A 20247-nucleotide genomic window follows, 5' to 3' on the forward strand; every position below is an offset into this window, starting at 1 on the left:
TTGCTACAAGTTGGGTTTTGTTCCTTATTACTACACCTGTATGAACCAATTTGTTGCGAAATACCCAGCGGGTTCAAAATATGGTGTGTCCCTTCGGCTTCGGAACTACTTTACAAAGTCTTTTTCTCTCAAACTCTACAAGCTCCTCTCGCATTGCAATGATCCAATTATGATCCAGAAGATCATGGTTGATGGTTCTAGGCTAAGTAAAAGACATGAATGCTAAATAGTGACGATGTTTGGTTAGGTATTTGGAAGAACGAGTTCTAATACGTATAGAAGGACTTGCTATTATTTGGCTAGGCGGATGATCTCTTGTCTAGATGTGTTGACGTGATTGACAGTGTTCATCATCTGTATTGGATAGAATATCTTAAAATTTGGGATGAATTTCTCTTTGAATATATTGAACTTGTTCCTCCTCGGCTTTTGAACATCCTACAGATAGATCTTGAACTATAGGAATTGGTTTCTCAGCTACTGATGATGGTTCCCCTTGCGAAGTTGATGGTTCCTCCTAGACCAGAAAAGTTGGAATTATGGGAAATTCATCTCTAGTTTGTACTTATTCAACATCTTCATCATATTATTTTGACTCTTCGAAGACATACAGTTGATTTTGATTGACTCGATCACCTTTCTCCAAGACTGGAACTTCGGTGGTTGTGATAACTGGTCGATTAAATGACATGTTTTCCTTTATCGACCAACAAAGTGGAAGTTACACGTAAGGAGTCTTCAACGATAGATGGTGTAGAGTCTTCAATTTGTTGAAATTTTGTAGCAGGTGAGAGCAGAATCTTATATAGTCTCGCATTCTCCGAAGGGTCAATGTGAGTATCATAGTTTACTTCGACTATGATGAGAGGTCCATACTGAATTGGAATATAGAAATCATCAAATTTCACGTAAAAATTTTCTTCTATTACCCTTGTTCTTCGGATCAAATCTCTGTATCCGAATTTGTTTGTATAATATCCCATAAATATTCCTTCGGTCGAATTAGGCGCAAATTTGTTGAAGTGCTCCTTGTTGTGAACTATAAATTGCCTGCAACCAAAAGTATGAAAGAAATGAACATTAGGTTTATGATTGTTCAAACATTCATATGGAGTCTAGTTAATGCGTTTGGTTATGATTCTTTTGTTTTGTACAAAGCACGATGTTGCAAGTGCTTCTGCCCAGAAGTAGAGAGGCCGGTTTGCAAAGTTGAGCATTGATCTGGCAGCTTCTACAATAGTTATGTTCCCTTTTTGTACAACGCAATTCTTCTACAGTGTGTATCATGCCGAGAAGTTGTGATTGATTCCGTTACACATCAAGAAGTCATTTAGAAGTTAGTAAGTGATTTTGTTCCTTTTTCACTTCTGGTCTTCCTTATGGGAAGCTTGATCTATTACTCTATTTCATTGATGAAGTTGATCAAAGTCTGCGGTGTATATAAATTCAACCTTAAGAAGAACACTGAAGTGAAACAAGTGAAATCATCAACTATGACCAAGATGTACCTCTTGTGATGTAGACTGCCGACTGTGGATCGACCGTACATATCAATGTGTAGTAACTCCAAAGATTCAGCTGTGGATGAATCTAAGATCCAGAAATGACTTCTATTAGTTTGTTTTCTACACTAACAAGCAGAGCATAAAGTTCCATTGTTAAATTTTAGGAGAGGCAATCCATGCACCATTTCTCTAGTAATCAAGTTATTGATGTATCCAAAATTTAGGTGAGAAAGTTTTTGATGCCATATCCAATTGATCTTGGAGAGTGCTTTTGACAGAAAACGTATTTATGATTTATCGATGACTAGAGATATGTCTAAAGGGAACAGTGTTCCATCAGCCTTTGATTTGATTAGACATCTTGATGTATCTTTCTTCATGATGTATTTTTACTCATCATTGAATTCAACATGATGACCAACCTTACAGATTTTCCCAACACTTATAAGATTGTGTTTTAAACATTGAACATAGGCAACCCTTTGAATCGGTAGGTTTCCATTCGTCAAGGAACCATTTCCCCGAATTGTTCCATTGGCATCATTTCCAAAACATATGTTACCACCATTGGTGACTCCCTTATAGTCAATACGGTATTCCAACCTTCCTGTCATGTGGAAGGATGAAGCGCTATAATTTAACCGCTCTATTTCTTGATCCTCCTTGCACATTTCCTGCATAAATAATTAGTTAATTTTGGCACCCAAACTTCTTTAGGTCCCACAACAACATAATGTGATGTCTTAACAAATTTATAAAAAAATGTAGTGTTGGATATAATATTGGTATGTTATTTTGCAAATTTTGACGATGTGGTGTTCTTGACCTCTTTTATATTCCATATCTTTTTTGTGATAAAGTCTACTTTCTTAGACTGAGAGGCATTTTTTCTAACGGGTGGATATGGGCAAAATTTGATTTTCTTTTAATATATCCATAATGTTTGCCTAGGATTAGATTTTGGAAGGTAATCAATGTGTTTCTCAAGATTTCATTTCATTGCAGAATTTTCTTTGTTCTTTTGATTGACAACTGCGGTGTCATCAGTCACGAATTTATTGAATTTTTTATTGGGATTTTTGTTAGTAGGAGTAACAATGGACGTGTTGTTATTTTTCACAGCTTTGGGGCTATGAAGTTACTTAGGACTAGATGATCTATTGGGACTTCTGACATTTTGATCCCTTTTTAACTTTTGCTAAGAGTTAGTGTTGACATGATTATTTTGCACATATTTGTTTTGAAAAGGTTTTTAAACTGCAGAGTCTTTTTAAAATTGTGAGCTTTTATTTTCTATAACCTTGATATTTGACTCACCTTGCCTTTTCTCAATGTGAGATTTGATTTCAACTTTTAAGGCCTACTTTGCTTCATCCTTTGGTGGCAAAAATGTCAGACTCGTTCAATTTGAGTCATTTTCTTTTGAAAGTCTTAACTTCGGTATAGGTCTTGGTGAAGAGTCATTAGAACTGTAGAGTTCATAAAATCTACGATACTGTCTAATTTCAAACTCGTACATTCTTATTGCTTGTGGAAGAGCTTGAATCTTTGTGGTTGACTTAATAAAAGTTTTTGATGAGACTTTTGTTAGAGCCGAATAGTGAGATACCATAGAGGGTTAGTAGTCATAACTTTACGGTCATTTTCTTTTAAGGTATGTATGGTCCTTCTAAGACTATCTCCTCATGAACATAAGATTTTAGGGACATATTTGTACCTTCTGGAATGATCTCTTCATTCACTTCAGATTCTGATCCAGGACAAATTGTTCCAATGATTAGTGTAGAGTAACAATCCTCAGAGAGTCCAATGTTTTTGGGAAAATGTCTTCAAAAAACATAGTTGTTTCTTATATCATGAAGTTTTGAAAATTTACATTGGATGTCTTCAGGGTAGTTCTTGTCATTGATTCGAAAATGAAAGGTCCTACCAGGTGTGACATAAGGGTGTTCAACATCAAAGCGAGGTGGAGATTTCTCTCCGGTATTCTATCCATTAGACCAACCCCAATTGTAGGTATTGCCTACAGATCCATTATTGACAAGATTTTTGATTGCCCCACTTTCCTTAAAGAGATTTTCTATTAACTGATTCAAACATAGAATTTTAGCTCGGCCTTAATCCCGTTGATTAAAAGCAAAATCTAACCGAGTCTCACTAAGCAAACTAGCATCTTTTTTCCAGTTTCAATTATGCTACTAACATAGTAACCTTAAGCTTCTTGTCTTATAGTCTTCCTTACAAGTGGTACAACTCTTGGGTCATTATTTTCTTTTTATCTAATGCTTTGTTATAATCTGTAAGGACGTAAGCAAATGTTTGAGAGAGTTTTTCTAGATGAGATTCATAGTCATTCATGCTATAATTATTTTGTTATATCATAAATTTTACCTGCTAAACGATGCTGATGATTCCATCCTTTTTCATGAAATAAAAGTTTTTTTTTCACCCTATGGATCAATCCCCGGTGTAATCATTCATTTTGTAACAAGAAACAGTTTGCCTCGCTTCTTCTTGTTATCAATTTCATCATCTTCATCTCCCGAAGACCATACTTGATGGTCTCTTCTCACTAGTGCCACAAAATCTTTTTCGATCGCTTTCTCCTTGTCTTCAATACCCTAGGCCATTCTAGGGTGGAATGGTTTTTCCTTCACAACATTGGCCATACAATCTCTTGCAAAATGATTTTCCTCGTAACACTTGTGGCATATGAGAATTCCTTATTTCTTCTCTTTTGTACCATCTGCGGTGTCAGATGTCACAAGTGAGTAATTTACCGTCAACAACCATCACTAGATATTAGCACATACAAATGGAAGAAATAACTTTTTTCATATTACCGAAATTATGATCAGATATGCTATGACTTATAAGTAGAAGAAGGTTACTAGGGTAAAAAATTAGTGACCAAAAAGTCATACTACTATGAATAATGCTTAGTGTATTTGGAAAGTACGAGCTAAAAAAAAATTTAATTTGACACGCATACGCAAGGATAGCTACAAAAATATAAAAAAGAAGGTAAGAAACAACTTTCATACAAGGAAGATATGAATTTTTTCGAAAATTTAGAAGTGTGTGCGAAATACACTTCTTGCACTAGAAGTATGACACGTGGTAAGTTTTGGTTGGAGCCACAAATTGAGTGTACGAAGCGCATAAGGTGTGTCGCGCACATAAGTCCCATAAATAGAGGCCTTCACTTCTCAAATCCCACAACTCAAAACTCATTTTCGTTCTCTCTAAAAAGTCAGTTTCGACATTCTATCACTCTTCTGATGACGTAAACCTTCAAATGATGTAGCCGAAATCATCATGATCACGCTACTAGGGTGAGTTGACGGCCCACTTTAATAATTTTAAAATATTTTACGAAGGGGGGGATACATGTGTATTAAGCTAATTTATCAAAATACACTTTGTAAATATACTACTAGTTTATGTATGTAAACATGAAACGATGGGATAATATACAGATAGAACCTTTGCCTAGTCCTAATCAACGGCAATACGCTTAATCGTTATGTTACTTGACATACTACAAAAATATTATACCTAGATAGTATTTTGGCCTATTTTCTAGGATAACTTACTAATTAAAAGTAATGTTGTCCAAATCCTAGGATATGCATTGTACTTAGTAGGGACTCTGCCCTAATATTTTGTTATCCAGGTAATCATAATTACTATATATATCAGATAATATATATATATATATATATATATATATATATATATATATATACAAGAATCGATATGGAATAATCACTAATTATAATTATCTTATAGATATGTAACACCCGGAATCTAGAAGATTAATTGTGAAAATAAATTCCCTATCATAGGGACCAACACGACGAGTTGATGGTGGGAGACTCGACGTGTTGGAGGCTTTTGGGACGCGTGTTTTTATGAACCAACTCCACGAGTTAGTGAAGGGAACTTGGTGATTTGGACTATGAGAACAAGAACAATCTGATGCGTTGGGACAAGGTTTGAAAACTCAAACCTTGAGTGAATCCTTAAGATCAATCTCTGCTTGCCAATAAATGTTCCAGTCAAGTTTGGATAGACTAGTCAAGTCTGAGATAAAGTATTCAACAAATGTTCAAGTCATAAATTATGAATGAGAATAAAGATCAAGGTAAAGATAATAAATGAAGAGCAAGAAGAATCTTTTAGAGAATACTCAGAAAGATGAAGTAACTTGGATATTGCTAAAAGATTTGAATAATCTGTCATTGATTTAAAATTGAATGCTCCTATAAATGGTAGTACATGAAACATGATACTAACCAATTACAATCAAAGGACTGGATAAAAGAGTTACATTTGACACTCTGAATATCCGTGTTTGACAAATAAAGCTAAGTCATATGAAAATTTAAATCAAACAAAAGAAAATTTACATTAAATGCATTAAGACAAAATATTGATTTCGGAACAACAAACATTCTGGATATAAACATCCATTCTGGAATGCCTTCACTCTTAATCTCCACATCACCAACATATCTTCAAGTCCGGACATGAATTGATTCCGGACCAATCTTCACTTTCAGGTTCCAATAATCTCCCCTAAGTGAACTTAGCAATCAAGTCAGCTTAGAAATCTTCTTCCTTGATGAATGTGTAGGCTCTAAACACCCATTCTCGAACTTCAATGTACAAGGATAGCTGACTCACAAACTTTGCTGTTACATGTTCTGGAACCAGGTGTTTGTCAAGGACTTGGAAAAATTCCTTCTTGTTTTTCTTCTTGGTTTTGTATACAAACCCTAGAACCGGGTCATCAATAGGCCTTCAGCCAGAAGTTCAGCTTCAAGAAGCACAAAGTCAATTTTGGCAACAAAATCTTTTGTTCCAAATAGATCAGCCAACTCATAGTCACGTTGACTAAATTCCTCATTATAGTCTTTGAGGAAGCTCAGAGCTATATGGAACGCACCCATGCTGATATCATCATTCTAGAGTCCTTGGAAGTGAGCTTCTAAAGTAAGAATTTCATACGGATTCATCGTCGGGAAGTCAGCATCAATGATGGTTTGATAAGATGGTTTGTTTCTGACAGCATGGTATCGGAAGAGTGGACAGTTAAGTTCAAACTTGGTGAGGACCTTTCTTCCATACCCAGAACTCATGGTAATCTCCTTCCTTGTCCATAATTCCTTTAGGGGAAGTGTATTCTTGGCATAGAAGGTTTTTAACCTTTCACGCTCTGTCCGGATGGTGACCTCCGAATTGTCATTGCGATGGAGAGGGGCAAAGTTGATGTAAAATTTGCTGAAGGGAGAGATAGAGGAAGATCAAGTTGTTCGAAATCATCTGAAGGAATGTCATAGTACATAAAGGGTACTAAATCAACATCCTTAAAAATGCCTTCACGGAAGAGAGGAGAAATGTCACGCATCGGATCAGGATTGTCTTTGAGCGCTTGGATCTGGATGATGCCCTCTAAAGCCTTGTTTATTTCTTCCTGAGACCATCCAAGTCTTTGCTTTGGTGGAGGTCCGGATTCTGTGATAGGCTTCTTGCCTTTGTCTTTGCTTTTGTTTAGGACTGATATCACATGCAACATGTTCTCATCCACAGTGACCTTGGGAGGGGAGGATGGAAGAGGTTCTTACGGAATGTTTTCTGGAGTCCAGAGAGGAGAACCTTCATCTATTGGATTCATTTTTGGCTCTGGAATAAGTGGTAACATGGAAGGTGTTGCCCGGAAGGGCTTGAGCAGTGAGGAAGGATTTGGCCTTGGACGTTTTGTTTCTACGTTGAAGAACATCCAGCAAAGAAGATGGCCACGAAACTACTAACCAAATTATTTTCTCTTCCTCATTCATTTTCTTAGGAAAAAGCTTCCGTGGAGCTTAAATGTCAAGTACTCCCTTGGTGACATATTTTTCTTCATCATCATCAGATTTCCTAGAATTCTGAAAAGAACTTGGACTTCATCATAGGAATTACGATTTTCATCGCGAAGTTGAAAAACTGAGGTAGGTTTCCATGGTTGACTAGGACCTTCTCCCCCTCTTGCATCGGTGACCTTTTGAATCGGTGCAAGTGATAAAGAATCCTTTAGATCAGCAAACTTGTCAAACAGCTTTTGAAGACTGGCGTTAAGTTGACGAGTAATAGCGTCATATGTTTCAGAAGTGGGTGCTTGGAAGGAGAGATGATCGAATAGATGTCCAAGGATAGCAAGCATCTCATCAAACTTGCGATTTGGAATGTCAACAATGTTCCAAGTGGAGTGGAGTAGTTTGATGAGGACTTGTTGGATGATCAGGTTCAATTCATCCTTTTTCCTAATTTCCTTCTCTAGCCTCTGAATTTGCCTTTCATGGAGAAAGTCATGATGGACCTTTCGCATTGTGGTAATGGTGTCGAGATAATGCTCAATTGAAGCATCATACTTAGCTTCAACTTCTTCAATGGAATGATTGAGCCAGATGGAGATCAGTTGATCTAATTGAGCTTCTCTTTCAGCCACAAAGGGTTCGGACTGATGAGATAAGGACTAGAGAATAGCATCTAACTTTGAATCCAGTCCAGACACCTTTTCATCAATCTTGGTGTTGAGCTCAGCCACTGAGGTCTCAAGAGTGGTTAACTTGTACATTGTGTCTGAAACATTGGATTGAATATCCAAAAGGGCAAATTCATCTATATTGTTTCCTGCTGAGGCTCCGTTGTTTGAGCTTCAAGGTTGAGGATTGGCTTTCGGAGATTCCGGATTGAGTGGAGTGACAGAAGGACGGGGTTTGTTGGTGGCATCATCATGAAGCTTTTATGTTGATTTAGATTCATCTTTATGGGAGGATGAGGATCCAAAATAAAAACCAGGCTTCGATGAAGATGGCTTAAGATGATGTTGAACTAAGGGAAACACGATAGCATCAGCAACGTGTGCAACATTTATTGTAAGGATCATCTCTTTGAAAATTTCATCATCCGAAGCTGAAGGATTAGAAGCATGAGGAGGAGACTATGGAATTTCTTTGGATGTAAATTCTAGATCTGCAAGCTCATATGTTGGAACGACATAGGAAAGGTTGCTCTGAATGGCCCGATTCCGCATGGAGATGAGAGTGGCTTCCACTTGGGATCTTGTAATTTCCAGATGCCTTGAGTGTGCTTTGTTTACAAAGTCTTCAACAAAGGATCATTAATTATTGGTCCTCTTGTACGCTTACCGGGTATCATACCAGTTGCGGCATCAGAGGTTGGAGGGACAACTCTAGCCTCAGAATGCTTGAGGTTCGGAACAAGGGTTCCGGAGTGTGTGTATGTAGAAGAAGTTTGGATAGAAAAAGTGGCAGATGGGTTTGTTCCAGGGGCAAGGAACTATATACAACACCAACATCACCTTTTTGAGAAGGTGAGGGTAGATTTTGTGCAGACTCCCAATGAGTGTGTGCGTGTGTTTTTAAAACATCAAGGAGTAACTTGGATGAGTGGATGGGAGGGCTGTTCGGAAGGCCAAAATCAGCCTGAATGTCATGAGTTCCTTCCTGTTGAGAGGAGGAATTGAGTTTGGATTTCTTTTTAGGATTTAGCTTTGAAATAGAACTCTCCCTTTTGGCAGACTTTTTAGTCTTCGGTCCGGACACAGAAAAATTGGCCACTTCCGGAGTGGGCTCAACAGAGACTAGGGTAGGTTGTGTTAGGTCAAACACAACCAAAATCTCAAAATGTTGTTTCACATAAATGGAATCGGAAGCGATTAAGGCCAACATATGGTCCGGAAGTCGTCTAACATGACTAAAAGAAGATTGTTCTGGAACTCTATAATGTTTAACAGTTTTAAACGTTAAGTATACCTCCTTCGGAACGGTGCAGGTCGGAATGGGTTCTGAACGTTCCTTGCAGAGTTGCTGAATTGTCAAACCCCAGAACCAAGGGCTTGAGATCTCGTTGGTCTTCCTTTTGATAGAAAATTTCCGGAAGTCCTACCATAGCACATCCGGAAGGTGAAAAACATTGTGACATCCGTAATAGATATTATATACCACATACAACCAGTCCTTGCTGAGAGTATCCGTACCACCATGATTCCGGATAGCCCTTGAATTATGAAGTGCATCAGTACAGTCCACAGTTCGGAAACGAATGATTTCTTGAAGTTCTTTTCCTTGTAGTCCTAATTGTACCCAATCTGATTCAAGAACATTTGAAACTCTTCTGCAGTAGGTTCTTGTACCGTAAAACCCTTGGGGTTTTCTTTCACACTGATAGCCTTGAGAAACGTCAATATTTGGATTGGCACGATCCTATCTCCAGTGATTTTGGTTTCTAGAACACCATTATCGATTTTGATTCGAGTGAAAGTAGTGTCCAAGAGACTAAGTGGTAGAGGGGGTCTGGGATTTTTGTGAGTGGGATTGATATGGGATGGTTTGCGATGAACTCGATCATCACCCTAATGGATTCATCGAAATCTAGAGGATTCATCGAGAAAAGTTGGGTTGTATCCCTAAGGAATGGTTTAGGTGATTGAGAGGATGCTAATCCTTTGGATGATTTCTTCTTTGGGGCTATCTTCTTTGGTGATGAAGCAGAGGAAGGTGGTTGTTTAGTTGAAGATTGTGACACCATTGATGAGTTGTTATGAAAGCTTCATGAACACGATGAACACAGAGAATTTTGAAGTTTTGGAGGGTTTGAGCGCGTAAAGAGGTAAAAGAGGGCTTTGAAGGGTTTATATAGGTAAGTGAAACGGGTCGGGTTAAGAAAAGTATTGATGAGGATCCGAAGTCAATCCAGGTATAAATAAATGAGTAACTATTTTTAGGGGTGAATTGACGTATGAACGGAAAGGTAGGGTTGGTTTGTAGCTACAAATAGAAAACGCAAACGACGATTTGATGGTTGCTTTTTTGAGACGTGCAATTATGGAACTAATTTTAAGGAAGATCAAGATCCTTATAGGTTACCGTTACAAAGAAAACATTTCACCTTATTGACTCTTGGGTTTCCTAAAGATCGATTCTAGATAGTTTGAGATCCGGAGGATAATAAGTTGAATTTTGGATTGAAAAAAAAAATTAAAAAGAGGTCTGGTGTGAGATCAGTCCGGAGTGAAGCTTGAATTTCCGGAGTCAAGAAAATAGTTTGCGATTCCGGAGTCAAAAATTGTTAGCGATACCGGAATCAAAAATTTTGCAATTCCTGAGCAAAATTTCGAAATGATGATTTTAATTTCCAGAGTAAAAGATTGAAAGAATTTCCGGAAAAGGATTTGTAAGACATTCTAGAAAAAGATTTGAGAACACTTCTGGAGTGAAATTTTGAAAAATTTCGAAGTATGGAACACAATACCTTTCCGAAGTGGAATTCCGAGATGCCATTATGAAGTATATTTCAAGATGCACAATGTGATCAAGATAACTATGGGGACTTAGAACAACAAATGATTAGGATGAGTTGTACAACTTAAGATTCAAGTGATGGTTAGAAATAAAGACAAGTAAAATGATCCTTTGTATTTTGAGAGAGAATAGTTCCGAAAAGAAAAACACTTTTGACATCGGAACCAATTTTCTATCAAATACTTCCATCAAAGACATCAAGTCTCTTGAAAGAACTAAGGATCTAGCATCATCATGCCCATCTTGTTCAGAAACCATTGAACTTGGTTTCGTCCAATGCCTTAGTAAAGACATCAGCAATTTCATCGTCAGATGGAACAAAAATGAGTTAAATGTTAACATTTAAAACATGATCTTTTATAAAATGGTACCGTATGTCAAGTGCTTCATTATGGAGTGCTGAATTGGATTGTGTTAGATTGCAGTAGCAGTTTGAGAATCACAATAGATAGGGATGCGTTGAAAACGATAACCATAATCCAAGAGCTGAGACTTCATCCATAGAACTTGAGAAGTACAGCTAGCAGCAGTAATGTAGCTGCTTCGGCTGTAGAGAGTGCAATGCAGTTCTATTTCTTATATGACCAACTAACCAAAGGGCCACCTAAAAATTGAAAGCAACCTTATGTGTTTTTTCTATCAAGTTGAAGACCACCATAGTTTAAATCTGAATATGCTTGAAGAAGGAAGCTCTCATTTTTGGGTTGACTTGAACTCTGGCACACAAACATGATGTCCGGACGACTTGTTGTGAGATAAAGCAGAGATCTAATCATTCCTCTGTACTTCTTTTCATCAACTGGTACACCTGAAGAGTCGGAAAATATCTTGTGTCCGAAGCCTATTGGTACCTTGGCTGAGGCACAAGTGTCCATTGTATACTTCTTGAGGAGCTCTGAAATGTACTTCTCTTGGTAAATGAAAATTCCTCTGCTACTCTGTTTGACTTGGAGACCAAGAAAGAAGCTTAAATCCCGATTCATGCTTATTTGGAATCAATTGATCATATGTTTTGCAAATTCAGCTACCATTGATGAATCCGTAGACCCAAAAATGATGTCGTCAATGTAAATTTGGACCAACATAAGATGCTTACCATTTGATCTTCGAAATAGAGTGGGATCTAAAACTCCTAGTTAAACCTGAACGTTTGACAAAATCTATGAGGGTCTCGTACCATGCGCGAGGAGCTTGCTTTAGGTCATAGACAGCTTTTGGGAGCTTATAGCAGTAGTTCAGATATGAAAGATTAACAAAACCTGAAGGTTGTTGAAGATACACTTTAGTGTCAAGTTCACCATGAAGAAAAGCACTCTTAACATCCATTTGGTTACCCTTGAATCCTTTTCGAGCAGCATAAACACGAAAGATTATGATGGCTTAAAGACGTGCAACAAGAGCAAAAGTCTCATACTAGTTGAGGCCTTCGATCTGAGTAAATCCTTTAGCCACCAATCTTGCTTTATTTTGAATAGTAACTCCTACATCATCCAAATTGTTGTGAAACACCCATATAATACCAACAATAGGGTGATTTGGAGGAGGAGGGACAAGAGACCATACTTCATTTCTATCGAATTCAACCAATTCTTCTTCGATGGCTATAATCCAATCAACATGCTCTAATGCTTCCTTGATGGATTTGGGTTCTACCATGGAGATAAATGCCGAAAAATGACATTCATTTTGAACACTTGCAGCGGAGCGAGTTTGTACACCAGCATTAGGGCTTCCAATAACTTGGTTGTGAGGATGATCCTTGGTCCAAGCGTGTAACCTAGGAAGTTCTTAAGCAGCAGATGATCCAATATCAACAGTAGAATTATGTTCCTCCCCCCTGAATAGTTTGATTTTGATGTTGATGCTCCAACTAAACTTCTAAACCAGAGAGGTTGACATCATCATCAGAAGGAAACTCAAAGAAATGTTTGTTCTCGTCACTGTTGATAGAATTGGAGTCGTCAAAATCAACAGTTGCATCTTGGAAAACACCTACATTTGATTCAAGTGAGGGTTGACAATTCTCCCCCTCAACCTGAGAAAGGTGAAATGGTTCAAAATCAAATGGAGAAAGAGAGGGCAGAGGATCGAAAACAGGTTGCGAGGTAGGAACGGATGATGAAGGTTGACTTGATTGAGATTCCGAATCAAGTGTTGTTTTGGAAGGTCCAAACAGCGTTTCGAAAACAACTTCATGAATTATCTGAACATTTGGACATTCTGAGGTTGGAGCATCGGACTGCATAATGTGAGTTGTAACATGCGAGGGAGTAGAATTCCGAATGAAGTTTTCATCAAAGGTGACATCAAAACTTTCTTCAATAACTCGAGTTCAACGGCTGAGAACTCGATACGCCTTTGACTTTGAAGAGTACCCAAGAAAGATTGCTTGATAAGCTTTGGGTTGGAACTTTGTAAGCTGATCATGATTGTTATTGATGAAACATTGACATCAGAAGACATGGAGAAACAAAATATAAAGCTTTCGACAATTCATCGCTTCATAAGGAGTCATGTTGAGGTGTCGATTGATGATACTATGATTTTGACTGAAGCAGGCAGTTGATATGGCTTCTACCCAGATGTAGAGTGGTAGATTTGCAAAGTTTAGCATGGACCAAGCAGCTTCAACAAGAGTTCGATTGTGTCTTTCAACTACATCGTTCTGCTATGGGGTGTAACGAGCTGAAAAGTTGTGGTCAATTCCTTTCTCGGTGAGAAGTTTTTCAATGATGGAATTAGTGAATTCCGAACCATTATCACTTCAGATTCTCCTCTCAAAATTTCACCGAATACGAGATCACTCATGTACCGAAAGTTCAGATGAAAGAGCCTTCGGTGCCATAACCAACTGATGTCAGGAACGAATTTAGAGAGAAGGCAGAGTTGCGGTTTGCCAACAATCATGTTGATGTTGAGTGGGTACATGTTCTTTTTGCGATTTGGCTTGTTAAACACTCTTTTCAGTCTTTAGTCATTACATACTTATGCTTCTTGCAAAACTCGACATGTCGATTTGAATTAGTGAGTCGAGCAACACTTATCAAATTATGATTCAGATCAGCTACATAAGCTACATTTGAGATAGAGAAATTTCCATTTGTGATAATTCCATAACCACGAATTTGAGAATTTAAGTTGTTTCCATAACTCACATAACCAACATTAGGAGAAAGCTTTAGATCTCGCAGAAAATCTTTCTGCCCCGTCATGTGCATGGAGCAAGCACTATCAATATACCATATTGTTTCTTGCTTCGAATCACAAAGTGCCTGCAATACTAGTGAGTGGTGGAGTTTTTAGGCTCTGAGTTAGATTTAGGGACATAGGCACAGACTTTGGTCTTTGATTGTGACTTTGGAACAACAATGTGTTTCATGGAAATGTACTTTGAGTTTGTAGGAAATAGACAAAATGCTAATGTCTTTTCATCTATCCAGTAGTCATACTTAATGACTTGAAGATTCAGAAGTATTTTCTCCGGACATTGAACTTGCAATGTGGCGGGAGCAACTATGATCATCAGATGTGTTGTTATATCAATGTGAGATTTGACTTTCCACACAAATCGCTGATTTTAGGATTTCGAAAAATTTGATTTCTCATCAACTTTTGATTTGCTTGATGACACATTTATTTTTGAAAACCTGATTTCAAAAATTGTGCCATCAGATTTAGCAATGAAAGCGAATGAAACTATCAGAAGAGAAGTGTTTTGGACGGACATGGTATTCACACAGGATTTGGGCTTATTGGTACTGACCACTTTCTTTGGTTCTACATGACTGAGAGAGTTAGAAGGTCTATTGAGGATCTTAGTTGGTGTGAAGGACTTTTGACTATGGGTTGATGAATGAAAATTCCTAGATACACTCTTTTTGGAGTTTTCAAGGAATCTTGAATTTTTTTCTAGTCTTAACTTCTTTTTTTGTGCATTTCGAGCTTCCATCTTATGGTCTACTATATCCTTCCTATTCAACATTTGCTTTCTTTTGGTTTGAGACAAGGATTTCGAAGTTTCCCCTACTAAGGGATTATTGAACACGGGCTTAATGGGAACCAGATTTCTTTTTGAAATTACATGTGGTTCAAAATCACATGAAATTGTCTCATCTACTTCACTATCTAGGTATGCCCAAACACACTCTAATGGTTCAGACGAAGTTGATTCTGGCAAGACTTCCTCAATAACACAGTTGTTAGGAGGGTTTGGGTTCGGATTTTGAACAACATACTTTTGAGTGGTAGAGGTCCGATTCAGGTGCAGGCTTATCAGAGGTGGAAACTGCGTGGAATCAGGACTCTTAACAACTATGGGTTGAAACTCACGAATTAGGGACGTAAAGTGGTATGTGGTCTCAGGAAGGGGTGACAAGGGAGAAACAGGGGTGTCCGAATTTTTGATGTTTCGGAACCTCTCCCATAAATGTCAAAATTTGAAATTCCTTCAAGGGACAAGCAATTGGTTTCCGAAACTCGCTTCCGAGACCAGGAGCTTTTAACCACAGATGACGAAAGTTATGAGTCATTTGTAGATTTGATTCAAGTATATCAATAGAATTATGCAAAGCATCTATCTTAGCATTGAGACGTTTCTTATCAGAAATCATGAAATTTCTTTTGGAATAGGTGATTTCACATTTGTCTTTTAAAATGATACATTCATCGTTTGACATTACAATCTCATGCTCTATAGACTCGATTTTTTACTTGTTATCCTTAAAACGTAACCTAAGACGATTTAATTCACACTCCTTCTTCTCACTGGCTTCTATGGCTGACTCATAGGCTTTATAGATGGTGCTCATATCTGTTTGGATATGGGTTAGGTAAGGTTAACAAATAGACAAATCAAAGTTATTATCATTAATCATAGATTTTACCTACTGAACGATGCTTCGACCAACTGGATCGTTCGTGGTCATGTAGCAGTAGTGTGGTACAACAATATCATCTTCATCTTCAGACCGATAGGACCAATATCCCTCATCACATCCAACAGTTGGTCTCGCCATAAATCACATGTTCCTTCCAGTCACCATGTCATCATCATCTCCTGATGACCGATATCCTTCTACATCCCTTGATATAGTAGTTACAACAACTTTTTTCACTTTCTGCCATCTCTTGAGATCTTCGGTCGCAGTATGCAGAGTCCTTGATCTTTGGCTTTTGTGGAGTTTCAACCAAGCAATCTTTTACAAAGTGGTTTGCATGTCCACACTTGTGGCACACAATTTTAGGCTTATCTATTTTGGATTCTGTGGTGGTTCCGAAGTAGAGTTTGATTTTGAGATGTTCGGTTTGTATGAGGGAGGATTTTCCGAAGGTGGTTGAGATTCTGGAGGAGAGTAGGGTTGAGGATTATTTTGGTGAGGAGCATGGAATCGATTTTGGTATGTTTTGAAAGAAGGATTGAAGGGACGTTTGTATTTCATGGAGAATAGAACAAATTCTTGTTGGAAACGGAATTCAAAATCTATAGCTTCAGAATCATCAACATGATATGTTTGTGTGGGTAAAACAGGTAAGGAAGATTGAACTAATGGAATAGTGGGTTTGAAAGGATCCGAGGTGGAAGAGTTTGGAATGGTTGGTTCATAGGAGCAGACAAAAGCAAGAGGACCTCCAGAGAGTTCCCTTATGGTCTGAGAAACACTTGATTTGTGTCCTTGAAGTTCATCAAAAAGTTGATAGAGCTTTAACTCTTTCAAGGAGCCATTACTTTGAAGACAAGATTTCACATTTCCTCATCCTTTATCAAGGTTGTCAATGAACTTGAGATTGTACTCCAAGGGAGTTTGGACAATCCCATGCACAGTCATGTTTCTGACAACTATTCGGTAACGGTTAGAGGCTTAGGCCACTGATTCACTAGGAGTGGTAGTGAATGTGTCAAATTCATTGACAACCAAACTGAGACGCTTGTCTTTCATGTTTTCCGAACCTTCAATAAGGTCTTGGAGAGTGTCCCAAATCTCTTTTGCTGATTTACACAACTTAATGTGTTCAAAGAGCGAAGGAGGAACACCAAACACCATTTCAGAGAAGGCGACTTGATCAATATGCAACTTCTTAATATCATCAGTTGTTAGAGGAGTCAGACAAGTCTCATCTTGACCAATAAGCTGAGCAATAGCATCGCTTACAAATTTTCTTACAGGAACATGAGGGACTTCTTTGATAGATCTCCAAATAGCTTCACATTTCTCTTTGGCTAATAAAAATCTTTTTGTTCTAGCTTTCCAGTGGTCATATTCTTCCACAACTAGCAATGGGGAATGTGTAGGGCCACCCATGCTATTTGTGATTTACATTGAAATCATTTGTTGAGGATTAGTAGCAGCCATTGAAATTGAGATATCTTCAAGAAAAAGTGGTATATAGAATTACTTTTATCCTTAACACAGAAATGTTTGAAACACCAAGCTAATGTCAAACCAGCTATAATCTGATCTTCTGGATTCAAAGGACAACCACTCAAGCTTTGATACCAATTATGAGAACAAGAACGATCTGATGCGCAGGGACAAGGATTGAAAACTCAAACCTTGAGCGAATGCTTAAGATCAATGTATGTTCGCCAATAAATGTTCTACTCAAGTTTGGATAGACCAGTCAAGTCTGAGATAAAGTATTCAACACATGTTCAAGCCATAAATGTTGAATGAGAATAAAGATCAAGGTAAAGATAATAAATGAAGAACAAGCAGAATGTTTGAAAGAATACGAGTACATGAAAAATGATACTAACCAATTAAAATCAAAGGACTGGATAAAAAAGTTACATCTATCACTCTGAATATATGAGTTTGATAAATAATGCTAAGTCCTATGACAGGTTAAATCAAACAAAAGACAAATTACATTAAATGCATTAAGACAAAATACTGATTTCGGAACAACAAACATTCTAGATATATTCATCCATTCCAGAGTGCCTTCACTCTCAATCTCCACATCACCAACATATCTTCAAGTCCGGACATGAACTGATTTCATAACGATCTTCACTTCGGACCACCATCTGACTATGGAATTGACATTGGGACTTAGGATTGCTAGAGGTTCACTTTCAGGTTCCAAGATGGACTCTGATTGAGAAACCCTAAATTTTCTAGGGTGTTGCACCCTATTTAAACGCCTTAAGTTTCGTGGCTAGCCTCCTTACCAACCTTCTCTGTCCAGAAACCCTAAAATCAAGCCTTATCTTCCATTGTTGAGTGTTAGAGCTTGTGGAGAGACTTGAAAGTTAATTTTTGGTGCTTGTTGAAGGATCTATGGAATTATGAGTTGCTTGGCTTGAAGAAGAAGTCTTGGATCCAAAATCTCTGTATTATTTTCCAAGTATCAGAGGCATCAAGTTCTTACCTTGCATATTAGTTGGTTAGATCTCTTCTTAGGTTAGAGTTTATGCTTTTTAGCCATATATGGGTCGATGTTGGGGATTAGGACGTCCCAAATGATTATTCTTTCGCATCTAAGGTCTACATGAGATCTTTTGGCATAAAGGTGTCGACTTTATGGATTTAAGGTCTTTATGCATTCATTAAGTCTATCATTTAGCCCTTTTTAAGCTTTTGAGATCCTCATAGTCATTCTTAAGTGTAAAGTTTGAAATTTTGCATGGCCATCTAGCCTTATGGGGTCAAATCTTGATTTTGGGGTTTTGTCTTTGATGATTATGTGCTCAATGATTAAGCTCTCACTCTTTTAAGTGTAGGGTTTGAGTTTGGGCCCATTTAGGTGGTTACTAGGGGTAAAGTTGGAAAATTTACCCTTCTTGGTCTCATTTTGGTCGAGATCTGAGCTTTGGAGCTCTTGGATTCGATGAAGGTATCTTAATGAATTAAGTTGTGGGTTCTTGGGAGAACTCAGCGAGTTAACTTGGTTTTTTCCGATCTGTACAGTTGATGGAGAAATTCGATTAGTTGAAGGACAACTCGGCGATTTGGATTAACTTAGACCGTTGACTTTGACTTTCGATTTATGTGTATGAACAAGTTTGTATCAAGAGGTACTTGAGGTAATCTGAAATGTAATCAACAGATTTATGGGCTTAGGATAAAGACCATATGGGTTTCGGACCAAGTTGCAAAATTAGGCAATTGGTGGGGTTTTTTGGATCTAGTAGTTTCTAGTACACTGGGCTTCATTTGTTAATGGGCCATCGGGATACAAGGTGTTTGAATTAGAAAGAATGATTGGACCTTAAGGCAAGGCCATGTATGGGTTTGGGCATAGTTTGGAAAATTGGGCCATTAGTTGATTAGCAGGCCTTTGGGTCTTTCAGATTGTAGTTTGGGTCATGGATTTGGATAAGGCCAGGTTAGGGATAAAATGGTCTTTTTACCCCTGGTATGATGTTGTGGTTAAGGATTGGAACCCAATTATTAATTGGGTGTTGTTTTGATTTAGCAGTTTAGAGGTGTTGTTAGGACATCAGCTAAGGATTTCTTTCAGTGAGTGTCTTCACTATTCTACGGGTGGAAGGCACCAATGCCAGCCCAATTTGGTTTATGTATTTTAGGAAGACTCGGGGATAATGCGTGGTGGTTTTTATGAAAGACCAGGAGGCATCTCCTGGTGAACTGTATGTAAGACCACAGTCTGAACTCTAGCACTTAATTAGTTAAGTAGTGTAGATTGTATGCTATTTGTCTTTGTGACGCTTGCATGGAAGACCCCGGGGGAGTCCATGACAATTGGTCATCAGACCATGAGGGGAAAGCCCATGGCATTCCAGGTAAAGCCCATGGGGGAACCCATGACATAATACATAGACACCCTAAGGGAACCTATGGCACCCATATGTATTTGTGTGATAATCTATGATTATATGTGGTATGTGGTATTTGGGGAAGTCACTATGCTTTGTGCTTAAAGTCTATAGTTTATGGTTTCAGGTACTTTCGGTTCGATAAGGACGGGCCCAGCTTGATCGCAGCGCATCCACCCATGTTTTCTGCATTACGTGATCTTAGGAATGAACTCTGATAAATGTTTCGTATTGAAATGTTTTGGAACGTTTGGAAGAGATTACTCTAAAGTTTTGAATATAATCAATATAACATTTTTGCCCTTGATTTTTGGGATGTTACAAGTTTGTATCAGAGCCTTGGTTTGAGGGATTCAGGCACACTCTCGGGTGTGTTTGAACTCAAACAAAGGGTTTGGTGAATTTTGTAAAATAAACATTTAATTAACAGGCAATTTCTAATCAAAGAAAGGGGTGTCATGCATGCAATCATCCGAGCTCAAGTAACTGGTTCCCAAAATAAAAATACATGTTTATTATGATATATGCAATGATTATGAGAATTGCATGCTAGATTAGGGCTAAGGATCTGCTCAGTATTTCATGATAGGAG

The sequence above is a fragment of the Lactuca serriola genome, chromosome 3 (genome assembly GCF_051521515.1).
Source record: "Lactuca serriola cultivar US96UC23 chromosome 3, Lser_US96UC23_V15, whole genome shotgun sequence".
In the NCBI taxonomy this organism is placed as follows: Eukaryota; Viridiplantae; Streptophyta; class Magnoliopsida; order Asterales; family Asteraceae; genus Lactuca; species Lactuca serriola.